Raw genomic sequence first — 13,353 nt, 5'->3', positions numbered from 1 at the left:
GTTCTACCACTGGCCCATCCTTTCCCCCTCCCCCAAAATTGCCCTTTGATTTGATAAAACACGAAATTTCAGCTCAACAGAGAATTTTAGGTATATTTAACAGACTTAAAGTTAAGTTTCTTATCAAATCATATCTTTAGGGATGCTTTTTGGACAATAATCAACTTGTGAATACCATCAGTTAAGTCTGCTTCTAGCTTAAATACTTCATTGAGGGTGCATGCTCAGTAGACTGTACCAGAATCTTGCTCATTAAAATTAGACAAATGCTGTGCCTGTTTCTTATTTTTAAACTTACTAGCCTATACTTCTAAAAAGGGATTTATGAAGTGGGAACAATATTGCCCAAATTGCTAGTAAGAGCAGACCTGGTGCCTAAAATTTCTTGTTACTTCATAATTAGATTATTTAGTTTAAGAGTAATGGAATTTGTGTACATTCTTGATAGTTGGTAAGACATTTCCAATGCTTTATTTAAAAAAGAGAAGTGGCCCCAATGAACATATTTTCTTGCATATAACATGCCCCTGAATATAATGCCTTATTTTTGGAATAGCCCAAGGGGCAGGGGAAGAAATTACCTTGGAGTACAGGAAAGTACTAGAGGTCTGGGACTTCAGGGGACTGGAGCAGAGTGCTGAGACCATATGGCTGGGTCTGATCTGGCCTGCTGGCTCTGGGACCATTTACTAGATTGAAAGTGGGTAGGGTGGATAAGTCTGTGCCCTGTCCCAATCCAGTGCGGATGGTGGGGTGGAAAAAGGAGGAAGCATTGGCAGCATTAATTGCCTTGGTTCCAAATGTCATGGCAATTAATGCTGCTACCCCCAGCACACGCACTCCCCCTGCCGAATTTCTAGATCTATGGGGGCACTTTTCCTTCCATAATAAACACCCCAATTTTTCCCTGCTGATTTTGGGGGGAAAGGTATGGGATATATGCAAGAAATATTGCAGTTGTAGGTTGGAGCTACCCAAAGTAGCAAATAGAGGGTATAAAATAGTTCTCAAACCTGTATATATAATTTGACTGAAAAGCTGTTTGTAAAATATTCAGCATTTTAAAAAATCCAGACGTTTTCCTAAAATAGCACTTGTTAAATAAATAATAATGTACCATAGCAATGTACTGTGCTCAGTTCTTTTCAACACCTGAAAGAAGGTTTATATCCCTTTTTTTTGATTGTATAGAGCAGAGCTATCAAATTCATTTGGATCCAGAATGTGAGCCTTCTTGTGGGCTGGATGATCCACTTCCAGAACTGATCTGGGGGCTTCTCACCACAGCAGCTGGTAATGAAAGAATCATTGGTATCATTGTGAGAGTTGTGCCAGCACCAGTAGCCAAAGAGTTAATGCAGCCACTGCTCAAAGCAAGGGTTGTTGAGTGGCTACTGGTGCTGAGATAGCGGCTCTGACAAGCTCACAGAAAAGCCTTGTGAGCCAGATATGAAGGTAGGTCTATGGCAGGGTGGACAGAATGGCATATCCAGCTGGTGGCCAGACTCCATTTCTCAGCTGTCCCAGCCTGTGTCACTGTGGTAGGTTTCCATTGAGACCCCAGCATCTGTGGTGTGGTGACAACGCAGGGCCAGGGTTTCCATGGAGACCAGCCCCAGCGCACCATGATAGAAGGGTGTGTGATTGGGTGAGGAGCTACTCTGGGGTGGGGTCTTGCAGTGTTAACAGGGTGCTCTGGAGCTGTGGCAGAGCTGTGATCTGCTGCCTACACGCCCCTGCCCTCTAATCACAGCTCTGCCGGAGCCTGCTGTCACTGCTGCAAGATCGCAGCCCTGGAGCAGCTTCTTGCCTAGCTACACACCCTGCCAGCACAGCTGCAGTTAGTCTCCATGGAAACCCTGGCCTCGCAATATCACAGCACCCTTGGGGGTAGGGGCTAATGGGAAATGGAGTCCGCTGCAGGCCCAATCCGGCCTGTGGACTTTGCCTGCCACCCCTGGTCTGTGGTTTAGTGTTAACTCCTCTGGTAGCAGCCACAGGGAGGAGCCCTGTGGGCCAGATGACTTACAGCCACAGGCTGGATCTGTCCCCTAAGCTGTATGTGACCCTTGCTATAGACAAATAATTTGTTTCTGTGAATTGTTACCAGTAATCATATTGTAAACCTGGCGCTGATACAGAAGATGCATATAGTCCGTCCGTATATAAGTCTGAGACCAGTAACATTTTCAGATACAAATACCACTGGCGGGTAGGGCAGGCACGGGTTAAGGCAGGCATGAGTATGATGCAACTCTTGAAACAGTTCAGGGCTTATGGATGTTAGATGATAACCTTCAGGGTATGACTTAATAGGCAGAATGCCAGGGGAAGCAGAGAAAGTATAAGTGTAGTACATTGGTTTGTTTTTTGTGCTTTGAGGGATGTGTGGGCACGTTGTAAATGCACTGAGAACAATAAGGTGTAAAACGCAATAGCTATTGTTAATTAAGCATGCATGTTCTCATGAATTTGTGGGATTTCTGTTACTTAGCTAAATAAGCAGATCCATGTATACACTGTATAGATTAGCACAAATACCATGAAGTAATTAAAAAATACAACTTAGTTTTCTCTATTTTATTATAAGCGTAACATGAATGTTCCATGTTTATCAAATGCATAAACACCAAGTATCATAAACTTTGCATAAAATGGTCAAACAATCATGCAATAGTATTCTACAATGATAGTTTTGTTGTTTTGCAACATTAGACTTGGAAAGAAAAAAGAATCATTCCAAGCCTAAAAGTTACCTGACCTGGTTAATCATTCAAATTATGCCAAAAGCTGCTTCTTAGATTGTGTTATGATCGTTTAATTCTTAATCATTAAAATAGTAGCCCAAAGAATGAACTCTAATGATAGTGCAGAACTAGTTTCAAGTATTAGATAAGGCTTACTAGGGAGAAAGGCTGTTAAATACATTCTAGGCGTATTAACACCTATAATTTCTGAAACCTGTATGAGAGAATGACTAACTGTAGCAAAACAAATAAGTTATTGCTTACTCATCCAGTATAATGACTAGCATTCATGATAATAGCATGTTACTAATTCAGAGCTACTTTTTAGTGTGGAGCTTGTAATTAAAAACACAAATATAAGCTGTGTGTGTGCTTACAGGAAATCAGTGTTGCACCCACTTAAATACACTCCCGTATTGATTTGGTCAAAATTAGTTTAGATGACTACATATGGTTGTTGAATAAGTGGAAGGATGCTAAGAACTAGATCCAAAAAGGGACTTGGGCATTGCAGTACTTAGCATGGTGGCGCCAAATTTGTAGCTTCCTGGCTCCTAGGAGTCTTTCTAGGTCTGTGTATTAGAAACCTAAGCCTTATATACAATGCTTGGGAAGATTTAGCTGCCTCAGAATGGAGTCCCAGACAGCCAGGAATGTTTAGTAAAAGGAGAGTCACTGAAGTCTATGTCCTTAGGAGGGAAATACTGGGTGTAAAACTTCCTTTTTCAAAAAGCTGATGAAACTTGTACAGGGTTCATCTATTTGGAGTTTGATTTTGATCAGTAAAATGAACTAGTTGAGAAGATGAAGGTGGTCAGAAACTTAGGAGGAACTAATCATGGTAGGAAAGAATTCATGAGTGCAAGGAATGGAAGTTATAAGAACAGAAAAGAAGAACACTAGATTTTCAGCCAGCTTAGAGTAATAGTAGGTAAAGTCCCAAATTAAAAAGAAAAAAATCTAAGAGGGCTCACAGTTCTTAAAGGTTTTCAGATTGGAGGCTCAACATCAGTAGTTTAACTAAAGGGGGAGGGGTGGCTGGGGCTGCTGCCCTGGCCACCTGACTTAGCGGGTGAGGGCAGAAAGATAAATATAACAGCTATCACAGCTGCTGGTTACTCTTTAAAGACCTAGGAAATTACACACAAAGCCTGCATTGAAAGAAAGTAAGGTAACAGAGTAAACCATTCAGAATTAGGAAAAGCCAGATTTAACGTTACTTGTACAACCTAATTTTCCCTAGTTATATACATATAGACATAAACCTAAATGTGATGGGTTTTCAAAGTGCTTATGTCATTTAGGAATATGGGATTTGACTATCTAAGGCCATGAACAGGAGTTCATTTCCAGGAGAGGTAGCTGTACAGGCATTCAGCTTGCAGCCTCCCCTTTTCCCTTGCCGTCTGTGCTTTCACCAGACTAGGACCCCACTTCTCAGACTGGGGAGTGAGTAGCGGACTTCACCCAGCTGCTCCAGTCCCCTCCCAGGAGACAAGTGGCAGGGCAATGCCCACTGTCTTTTCCCTGACTGGGTAGTCTGGGATCTGGTGATGTGGGGGCCTTGCCCTGCTTCTTTAAGACCGGGCCAGGAGGGGAGCATAAGAGTAACACTCTTCTGAGAGAAAGTGTTTCACCTGGAAGATCTTTCTCCTGGAGGGGAAATGTTTCCCCTGGAATAAATGCACTGAAAACTTCTATGCCTGCTGTTTCTTCCAGGAGAATCACTGATCTGGCAGAAATGTAGCACCTAAACTTTCTCTGCCATGCATCCCTACAGGACTGTCCTCTCCTGTATGCCTGATAGGGATCCCTGAAGTCTGTCAAGAGCAACCTGCTGCAGGTATTGTTAGCGTAACATGTTCTCTTGGTGAAAACACAAGTCAGGTTGTTTGCAGCAGTTGTTCCTTAGCTTTGGTCCAAGCCTGGACATCTTCCTGAAGTACTTTCATACCTTCTAATTTGGACAGGAATTTAGCAAGACACCTGGCTGGATATTGTTTAGTTGGGGTTCTGTTTTATTTTGATACTTTACTTGCATTTACAAGCTGTTTTGTTATTTTGCTTTGTTCTCCTATTTTTCAAATTACTTCTTTCCTACTTGTAAGCTGACCAAAGTCTTTGTTGGGAAGGTCAGCGAATATGTATAACAAATGTATATCAATTTTTGTGTGACACCTCTACAAAAAACAGTTTAGGTACAGGTTGTAAAGTAGTTTACTCAGCGGATTACTGTTTTGAATGATAAATGTAAAGCAGGATACAAGAGATTAGTAATAAGTTCTAGTCATGCCTTTCCTGTTTTTAAGATTTCATTCTCCTTCTTCAAGTAAGGTGTTGCTGCTAGGATTTCAAAATGCATTCTGATCTCAAGAGAAATTTAATACAAATAATTAGGCATACAGTTCTTTTTAAAGTCAGCAAACCAAGGTTGTGTATGTAGTCTTTTATGTGTCTAATGATCAAGATAACTTACATTACATTTTAGATAATGCACAATAAAGGACCTTTGCAATTTAGGCAATTAAAATGGCTTTTCTTCTAATGGAATTTAGGCACTTATTATTTTTATTTTATTTTTTTTAAATGCAATAAATCAAAAACATCTCAATTATACATGTCAACGTAAACTATGTGCAGGTCTATCACTAACAAATACATTAGTATTATTTTAAAATGGAGAAGTATACCCATTTGGTATTATCAAATAGTATGGGAAGAAAATGTTGCAGATGATAATAAAAAATAATGGAGTGTTTTTTAGTGAAAGTCCAGGTTCACTTTCTTATGATTTGATAAGTGGCTCTTAAACAGTAACCTGTATATTTTGTTTCTCTACTAAACATTAATTAAAATTATTGCCATATACAGCTTGCATGTGATTACTGTTGCAAGAAGTGAGGGATTAATTCAGAGTAGTTTTACTTTATATTACTGATGTTTATTTATTCTGGACCAATTAGTTATTTCTTAGGAGAACAACAGAAATACAGTCAATTCTATATGAAGCCAGCAAGTAAAACATAAATGTGAAGCACTTTGAATGTGGGTTCATTGTAAGCTTGCCTTCATAAAAATAGAACAGAATATCAATGTTCAGGGTTACAGTTAGTGATATTTTTTTAGTTTTAAATTGGTTTCATAAGAAGACAGCTGACCAAGACTACTCCATCTTTAAATAGGTATGACTTTCCATCCTGAGTTAAGAATTCATCTTGATCTTTGCCTTGTTTTAAGAAGACTGGTTTTTTTAAGACAAGTATCAGGTATGACATCCTAGTCGTATCTGGGCTGGTGAGAAGAGGTCCTCAGAAAGTTATGATAAGAAACTGGTTTTCTTTTGATCCATATGGTGGTATTTTGAAATTCTTTTCACAAAATCAGAACTCCATTCCTTCCTCTGCAAATCTGAGGAAAGTTCCCTTTTAGCTGTTGCTTTCTCTTCTGTACTGAGAATTTCTTTGTGTTGAAATGTAGTACAGATGGTACATGAAAGATCTCTTACTTCTTTTCTTTTTAATCAAGGCAGCATGCTCACACTATCCCATAGAGCAGAAGCAAATCCACTTAATTTTCATGTACTTATTTAAGGGTTAACTGAATAATGAAGGGTTGCATTTTCACTTAAGTTGCAAGCAGGGCCTAGTGTCTTTTAATGAAAAAAAGCTTTAGTTTACTTATTTTCCTTTTGTTCTTGCAGGAGGAAGAATAAAGAAGGGGGAGAGTAGTAGTTCTTTCATTTCAACCTGAGCCTCTGAGTGCTTTCCTGGCAGTTGCCTTAGACTGCAGCTAGTTTATATGTGGTTAATTTGAGGACTTACAGATGCAGTCATAATTTGTCAGCAAGAATGGAAGGAGTATGATAGATATGTAAAAAAGTTCTTCATGACTAATAGATTAGGAATTAATTCAGGTGGACACTTCCAGAGAGGTGTAATAGGAAAAGTAGGCCCTAACTAGAATTGTTAGACCTCTTCAACCTCAGAATTTGTAATTTAGTGATACAGCAGCTGACTATGCTTTACACATTGTGAAAAGTTGTATCGTATATATTTTTTCTTCTTTGTAGGCTTTGTTATCAGTTGCCCTTGGTATCATTTTGCAAGAGGGCCAAGCTGTTTTGATAGGCATACTACAAATTTGCCCAGACCCCTCCTCAAGTGCTACACCAATCCCCTTTTCCTGCCTGATCTGGTGCTTTGCTTTCTTCTCCCTGTGCCCTGTGTTCCTTGCCTAATCTCTTGGTCTCCTTTCTGCTCCCTGCCGTGTATGTCTTTTTGCTGTCTGTCCCCTTCCCAGTCTGCAGGCCATACCCAAAAGCTACTTATGCCATTTGTGCTGTATCTGGCACAATTTGGCCACCGCAGTCTTGGTGAGCAATACATATCTGCAAGTTAAATACACATAATACTCTAACACTCACTACCCAAGGCTGCTGACAGAAGTAAAAAAACAAACAAACCCCAGAACAGCGCTCTACCAGGAGAGTTTGACCTGGCTGACCTGGCATCGCTATAGAGCATGTGCTACAGTGGAGCTTTTTGGTGCTTTTATCCGAAGTTGATTCAATCAACTATTAAATAAAAGTGCCAAAAAGCCCTGCTGAAGTGTGCAATCTGTACAGATGTTGGGTCAAACTAACACAGTACTTCTTTGGGGCATGCACTGCACTGGATGCCAGGTTGTGCTGAGCTTAAAATAAAGAGGTGGTTTTGGACTTCTTTTTTATTTTTTTCACATCTGTAAACAGCCTAAATGGAATAAATTATTCCTTTTGACTTCCTACTTTGTTTGACTCTTACTTTGTTAAATGAGTAGATTATATCTATCCAAGCTTTTGATTATTGCTGAAAAACAATGGCTAATTTCTCCCTTCTGTTGTCCTTGTTTATAGATGTGCCTGGATTGGCCCCAAAAGTGGTCATAACTCCCTCAGCTCTGTCAGGTAACTTCTTTATTGTCCACCCATTGATGGAAACTGTGTTTTATGTTGGAAGACTGTTCCAAAAGTTCCTGAGTGCGTGCCCCCTGGATACATATGTGACCTAGCCACATATCTATGCCCTCAGACACCAACTTGCCTTAGGGACATTAGTTATGGCCTCCAGCTGCCCCCATGTGTGACTGGGCAAGCCAGGGGCCAGGTCCCATGCTGGCCCACCCACTTGTCTCTGTGGGGCAGTCCGCCCTCTCTCTCCTGCCACATCTTTGTTGTTGCCATAAACAGATGGTAAATCCAGGAGACTTCCCATTACATGCCCTGATTCCAGGGGGCACTATCTGCAGCTCTAATCTCCCCTACACCGCAGCCCATGCCTCGCAGATGGTATCCATGTGATATTCTTAACCGATACCATGACTGGTGTTCCGGGATCTCACAGGGACTCTCCCTCCCCCTCCCCCCCCTTGGACTACCATAGTGCCTGCAGGTATAGCTCCTGTAGCTTCTCTCTGCAGAGTGTAAAACCAAGCCTGCTCCTATTCAGGAGCTGAGCATATGTCCCTTTGGGCACTACTTAAGGTCACCTGGCTCCTTCACCATGCACAGGTAGATTCCCCTTAGCCCAAAGAAGCCTCTTGCTCCTCCTCTTACTTTGGCTGCTCAGTCTTTCTTTCTTAAAATGACAAGGCAGAGGCTGTGTTACAATGGGTTCTCAGGATATTGCTCCAAAGTCTTTTCTTTGACATTTTGAAACTTGATTTTTTTGTAAAGAATCTATGAACCAGGTCTCTATTCCTGTAGATCCCGATTCCCAAGTGGTGCATTTGAAGGAAAAGAGAGTCCTGTTAATATATATATATTTCAGGTTGTGGTAAGGGCCGGCTGTTTTTCCTGTCAGGTGTTTAAAAACTGTATCCTAGAAAATGATATTGAATAGGCCTGTGTGAATAGGGAAGTATTCAATTCAGATTCAGCCAATTCAGAGGACAGTGACTTGATTCTGAGTTTTGGAATTGCTTCAAAAGATTTGGTGCTGTTTCAGTGATTCAGCCATAGACTATAATGGGGAATCACTGAAATACCTATAACATTGTTGTTTTTTGACAGATTTGGATCAAAATAGCAAGGATGGTAGCTCCTTCTTTGGCCATGAATCCTGACAAGTTTCAAGGAGACAGGTGCAGCGGTTTCTGGGAAACTCCACCTCAAACTGCTAAAAGCAAAATTCATGTTGTGTGTGTTAAGGCAGATTTGGATGAAAACAGGGATGGTAGCCTGTAACGGGGGGCCTTCCTGGTGCTCAGGCAAAAACAGCTCACAAAAGGGACAGAAAGGCTGCAGACAGAGGTTTATGTTCTGTTTCTATGTCCCTCCCCCAGAGCACTGTGTTTGGAAGGGGATTCAGGAAAAGATCACAGTCACCGGCCAGCTACAGATGTTAGTCTTTCCCCCCCCCGATCCCCCTCCCTCTTCTCAGTTTCTGTTCCCCTGAAAGACTGCCTTTTGAATTTCTGAATCGATTTGGAGGCTCTGAATAGATTCAGAGGGTTTTTTTGATCTCCCAATTGGATTTGGTTCGGTGATTTGGCCTCTGAATCGGGCCGACTCTTCTCCGAATTGAATTGGCAACTAACGCTTCGCGCACCCCTAATATTGAACAGTTTAAACTGCTAACTGGTCAAACTGCTAACCTGTACTTAAAAATCTTCTGTTAGTTTGTTGAGTAGTATATTCAAGGAGAAGCTGAAGAGGAAAGCTTTCCTCCCCCCCACTTCTGATTCAGACCAGCACACGTGTGTACATTAACAGAACAAGAGTGTTTTCTTTACTGCCCTGACTTCTAGTCGATAGCCAAATAATTAGGGGAGAAGCAGGAGGGGAGGAGGAAGCAGTTCAGCTTAATAAACTAACTGCAGTTAAGTTTCTGTGCAACTGTCGGATTGCAGATTATTCCTTGAATACTGTTTATAATACAAAAATAGCTTACCTTTTTGAGGTCCTTGGTACTTGTTTTCTTCTGGCTTCGTTCACATTTTGATTCAACGGTCACATACAGCGTTACCACATTTATTCATTTCAGAAAAAGTTTCCAGAGCAGCACAATATAAAACATATATATAAAATATAAATTAGGAATGCACTTTCAACACAAAACTGGAGTTGGCTGGAGTTGTGTTAGTTACTATCATCTACTGGCATTCAATTACTGCTGTTCTGCTGTCATCTAACCCGCCCCCCCCCCCTTGGGAATCTTGAAAACTGCTGCAGGAGGGCCTATTATTGGAATTATAATAGTACAGAAATGATTAGACAAGTTCTGATGAGGAAATTGCTTTAAGAAAGTGCTTTAGTATATTGTTTCTATGCTTTCAGAGTTGAAATTTAAATAGTTGAACTGTGTTTCTAAAATTCCTTCTTGAAATGGATCTGGGTTTCAAAGGCAAGCTCTGTTTAAAATTCTTTGGCAATGTTTTCATGTCTGTGACTGGTGGGTTATGCCCTTTTTAGCAAGTGTTCCAACCCTCTAGGACTTCAAGCATTTGTTGATACTTCTCTGCAAAAAGAAAACACAGAGAAACACAGGTCCTTTTATGGTTTGACTGATATCTTTTCCTGTTCTCTCTTTTCTTTTCATTTGTAGTATGCTTTTGTTAATTCCTGAATAAATATGTTTAGAAACTGTCTTTTGCTGAAGGTGGTTTTATTTCATTGTAATAATATATATTAAAAAACTATATTAAGCATTGGGCCAATGATTACAGGCACCAGTGTAAGTAAATTCTTGCTGAGAGGCAGTAACTGTTCTTCAGAAAGCAACAATCCATGAAGTCGTCATTGTCTAAGGATTTGTGGAAAGCATAATTAGGAAGCATTAGAATTGTCACAAGTCTTTCAGTTTTTTTCTCCTCACATTCTGAACATGCTAACAGTTCAAGGGCTTGACAGGACTGTATAACAGGGCTGCACAAAGCTTTGGTCACTGATTCGATTTGTCCTGATTCAGTGGTCAAATCTCCAAATCCAAATTGAATCAGGAGACCCTTTAATCTCTCTGAATAGAGTCAGAACCCTCCGAATTGATTCAGAGAGATTTGGAAAGATTGCCAAGCTAGAGGAGTGCGGGGGGGTCCCCTGGCATGCTCGGCAGTGGACCTGGAAGTGGACTGGAAGTAAATTGAATTACTGTCCCCCATTGAGGCCAAATCTGAATCCAAATCAAAGAAGGCCTGTCTCGCAGACCCCTGCTGTATACTAACATCAGTTAAGCATGATGTCTTCATGAGTAATAACACTAAAAGAGAAGTCAGATTCTCAAAAATTCCTGTATATCAACCTTTGCCAGGGTGGGTAGGCATGTTGACTAACGTGACGACCATCTCTAGCACCATCTCCCAGTAAATCACATTCTTATTTAGGAGACTACATATCCATGCTGCCGAGGCATACTGCCGAAGTTGCAGTCCTGTGAAATAGGAAATACAGATTAAACCATGCCTGTTCCTAGTCTCTACCTCCCCATGACTTGTGTGGTTGTCTGAAAAAAATTCAGATCCCTATGTCCATTGAACAGGAATGTGATTACCTGAATGAAACAAGCACACATTTCACATATAAGCTTATTGAGAGCGAGAACAAAGTTTGGTTCTAAAAATGTGAATCAGTAACAGAAATGGCCCTCCTACTTTAGCATCTTTTGTCTTTCAGGGTCTCCACTTTAGAAAAGCTGTGAGTTTAGAAATAAAAATGGTTTTCCTCATTTTTAGTTCTGCAGCTCTGTGGGAGCAAAGTCATCCTGGAATCTTAGTGTCAAACTGTGTTTAGGGTTTTTCCCTTAATTGTTTTTAGTCTTGCTCAGTAGAAATAGAGGTTCTTCAGTTGTATTAAAGTGTCAGAGACCTATCTACAAAAACCCCATTTATTTAATGAGATTGTCACTTTTAAACATTTATATGTCACTAGCATAAAGAAAGCAAAATCTACTTTGCTCCCTCATACAGTTTCCTTAGCTCTGAAGAGATAAAGTCAGTAGATAAGACATGAATGCACATGGATTTACTAAATACAAAGTTGCTGTTTACGTAGTCACTTCTGAGAACACTTCAAAATAGAAAGGAAAAAAATACTTAAACCATTTAAAAGTAGAAAGGAATGTGGAAGTTACTGTAAGCATTGGGAGTGAAATAGGAAATTCCCATTTCAGTTCCGTGCTTTGCATTCTTTGCTGTCTCGCCAGTCTAGGTGCCCTAGCAGAAGCATTGGTAATTCTAGCAAGCAATATGATGCTAGCCAAGGGTAGGACCATGTATTCCGACATCAGTTTAAACAGTTTGCATTCTGGTACTGTTTTTGTTCAGCTGGTTCCACAAGTTGTGATATAGTTCCCCTTCACAAACCCATTTTCACTATTTTCTCCCACCTTTCTGCCTATTAGTGAAAATGTTTTATTTTTATTTTTCTAAAAGTTGATAGGAGTTAGTAGGTTACCACATCTTGATGGAGCATTACTGCTGATAGGTTTTTTCCACTTTAGCAGTGTATTTTTCAAGGGAAAAAAGAATTGTAGAACAGATGTAGATGGTTATTTTATGTTTATGTATTTGAAGGTTGTATTGGAATATATTGTACCTGAATTTCGAGTGTTGGCAACTTGGAAAAAGAAGCATTGTTAGACCCATCCAGCAGACAGAATTCTGTTCATCTGTAGTCCTTTTAAATGGTGGATGATGAACAGCCAAGGTACAGGTCTTTTATTTTTCTCTTTTTTTGGTTAGATTAGAAGGGGCCCGAATGTTCCAAAATTGTGAAAGTGTTGCACTTAATTCACCAACAAAGTCTATAACCAGCTTTTGTTGCTTTCTACTTTTCATATGAAAGCTTGTCTGCTTAGTTCTTATACCAGGTTCATGCTGAGCAGCAGAGTTACAAAGAAAAATGAGAAGGAGCTTTGGTTCAAATTCCTACCTATAATTTAAAATAGTGCTGACTATGTTTCTTTGTTTTCAGAAAAATGCAGAACGTTGACATAAGTTGTTCAGGTTAAAATGATTTAAAGCAAAACTTTCTTTTCTTTAGCAGCATCTCCACTGGGCTAGTGACACACATAGGGTGGAAAATTCTAGGCACTGCCTGTTCCACTTGGATTTTTTTATTTTATAGTACTTGGTTCAGGCATTACTCTCATCTTTCAGCATGTTAAATATAGTTCTCCTTTCTTGCAAATTGAAATGTTGGGGGTGAGTGGTAGGGAAATATCCCTTGAGTTAGCATCTTCAACTAGCATATTGCTGAATCTATAACTTAAAGTGATACAGTATGGAGTTTTAAAAAAGTGAATAAACCACTCCTCCCCCATGAAAAACATGGCCATAGGTTTCATAGTTTCATAGTTTCTAGGGTTGGAAGGGACCTGAGCAGATCATCGAGTCCAATACCCTGCCATGGCAGGACAGAGTACTGGGGTCAAACGACCCCAGCAAGGTGTACATCTAACCTCCTCTTAAAGACCCCCAGGGTAGGAGCTAGCACCACTTCTCTTGGAAGTTGGTTCCAGATCCTAGCCACCCTGACCGTGAAGTAGCACCTGCTGATATCTAGCCTGAATCTACCCTCTGCCAGCGTGTGACCGTTATTCCTAGTCACCCCTGATAGTGCTTGGGGGAACCA

At 40.4% G+C, this 13,353-nt stretch overlaps 1 protein-coding gene across 5 annotated transcripts in view; it reads left to right on the top strand.

Moving 5' to 3' along the window:
- SOCS6 (suppressor of cytokine signaling 6) overlaps positions 1 to 13,353 on the top strand; it is a 44,797-nt gene that overhangs the window by 14,872 nt on the left and 16,572 nt on the right. For 2 of the 5 annotated variants that reach the window (XM_090039585.1, XM_090039586.1), the window contains exon 2: positions 7,642 to 7,692. The exons of 2 other annotated variants lie outside the window; for them this stretch is intronic. The gene's annotated coding sequence lies outside the window, so the exon portion shown is untranslated. Of the gene's footprint in view, positions 1 to 7,641; positions 7,693 to 8,796; positions 10,372 to 13,353 lie in introns of those variants that run through there. One more of the 5 variants, XR_016441378.1, reaches the window with a different exon arrangement.

Source organism: Crocodylus siamensis, chromosome 3, assembly GCF_052110815.1.
Source record: "Crocodylus siamensis isolate JL-2025a chromosome 3, ASM5211081v1, whole genome shotgun sequence".
Lineage (NCBI taxonomy): Eukaryota > Metazoa > Chordata > Crocodylia > Crocodylidae > Crocodylus > Crocodylus siamensis.
The sequence above is the reverse complement of the archived record's forward strand: the minus strand, read 5'-3'. Positions and strand labels throughout refer to the sequence as shown.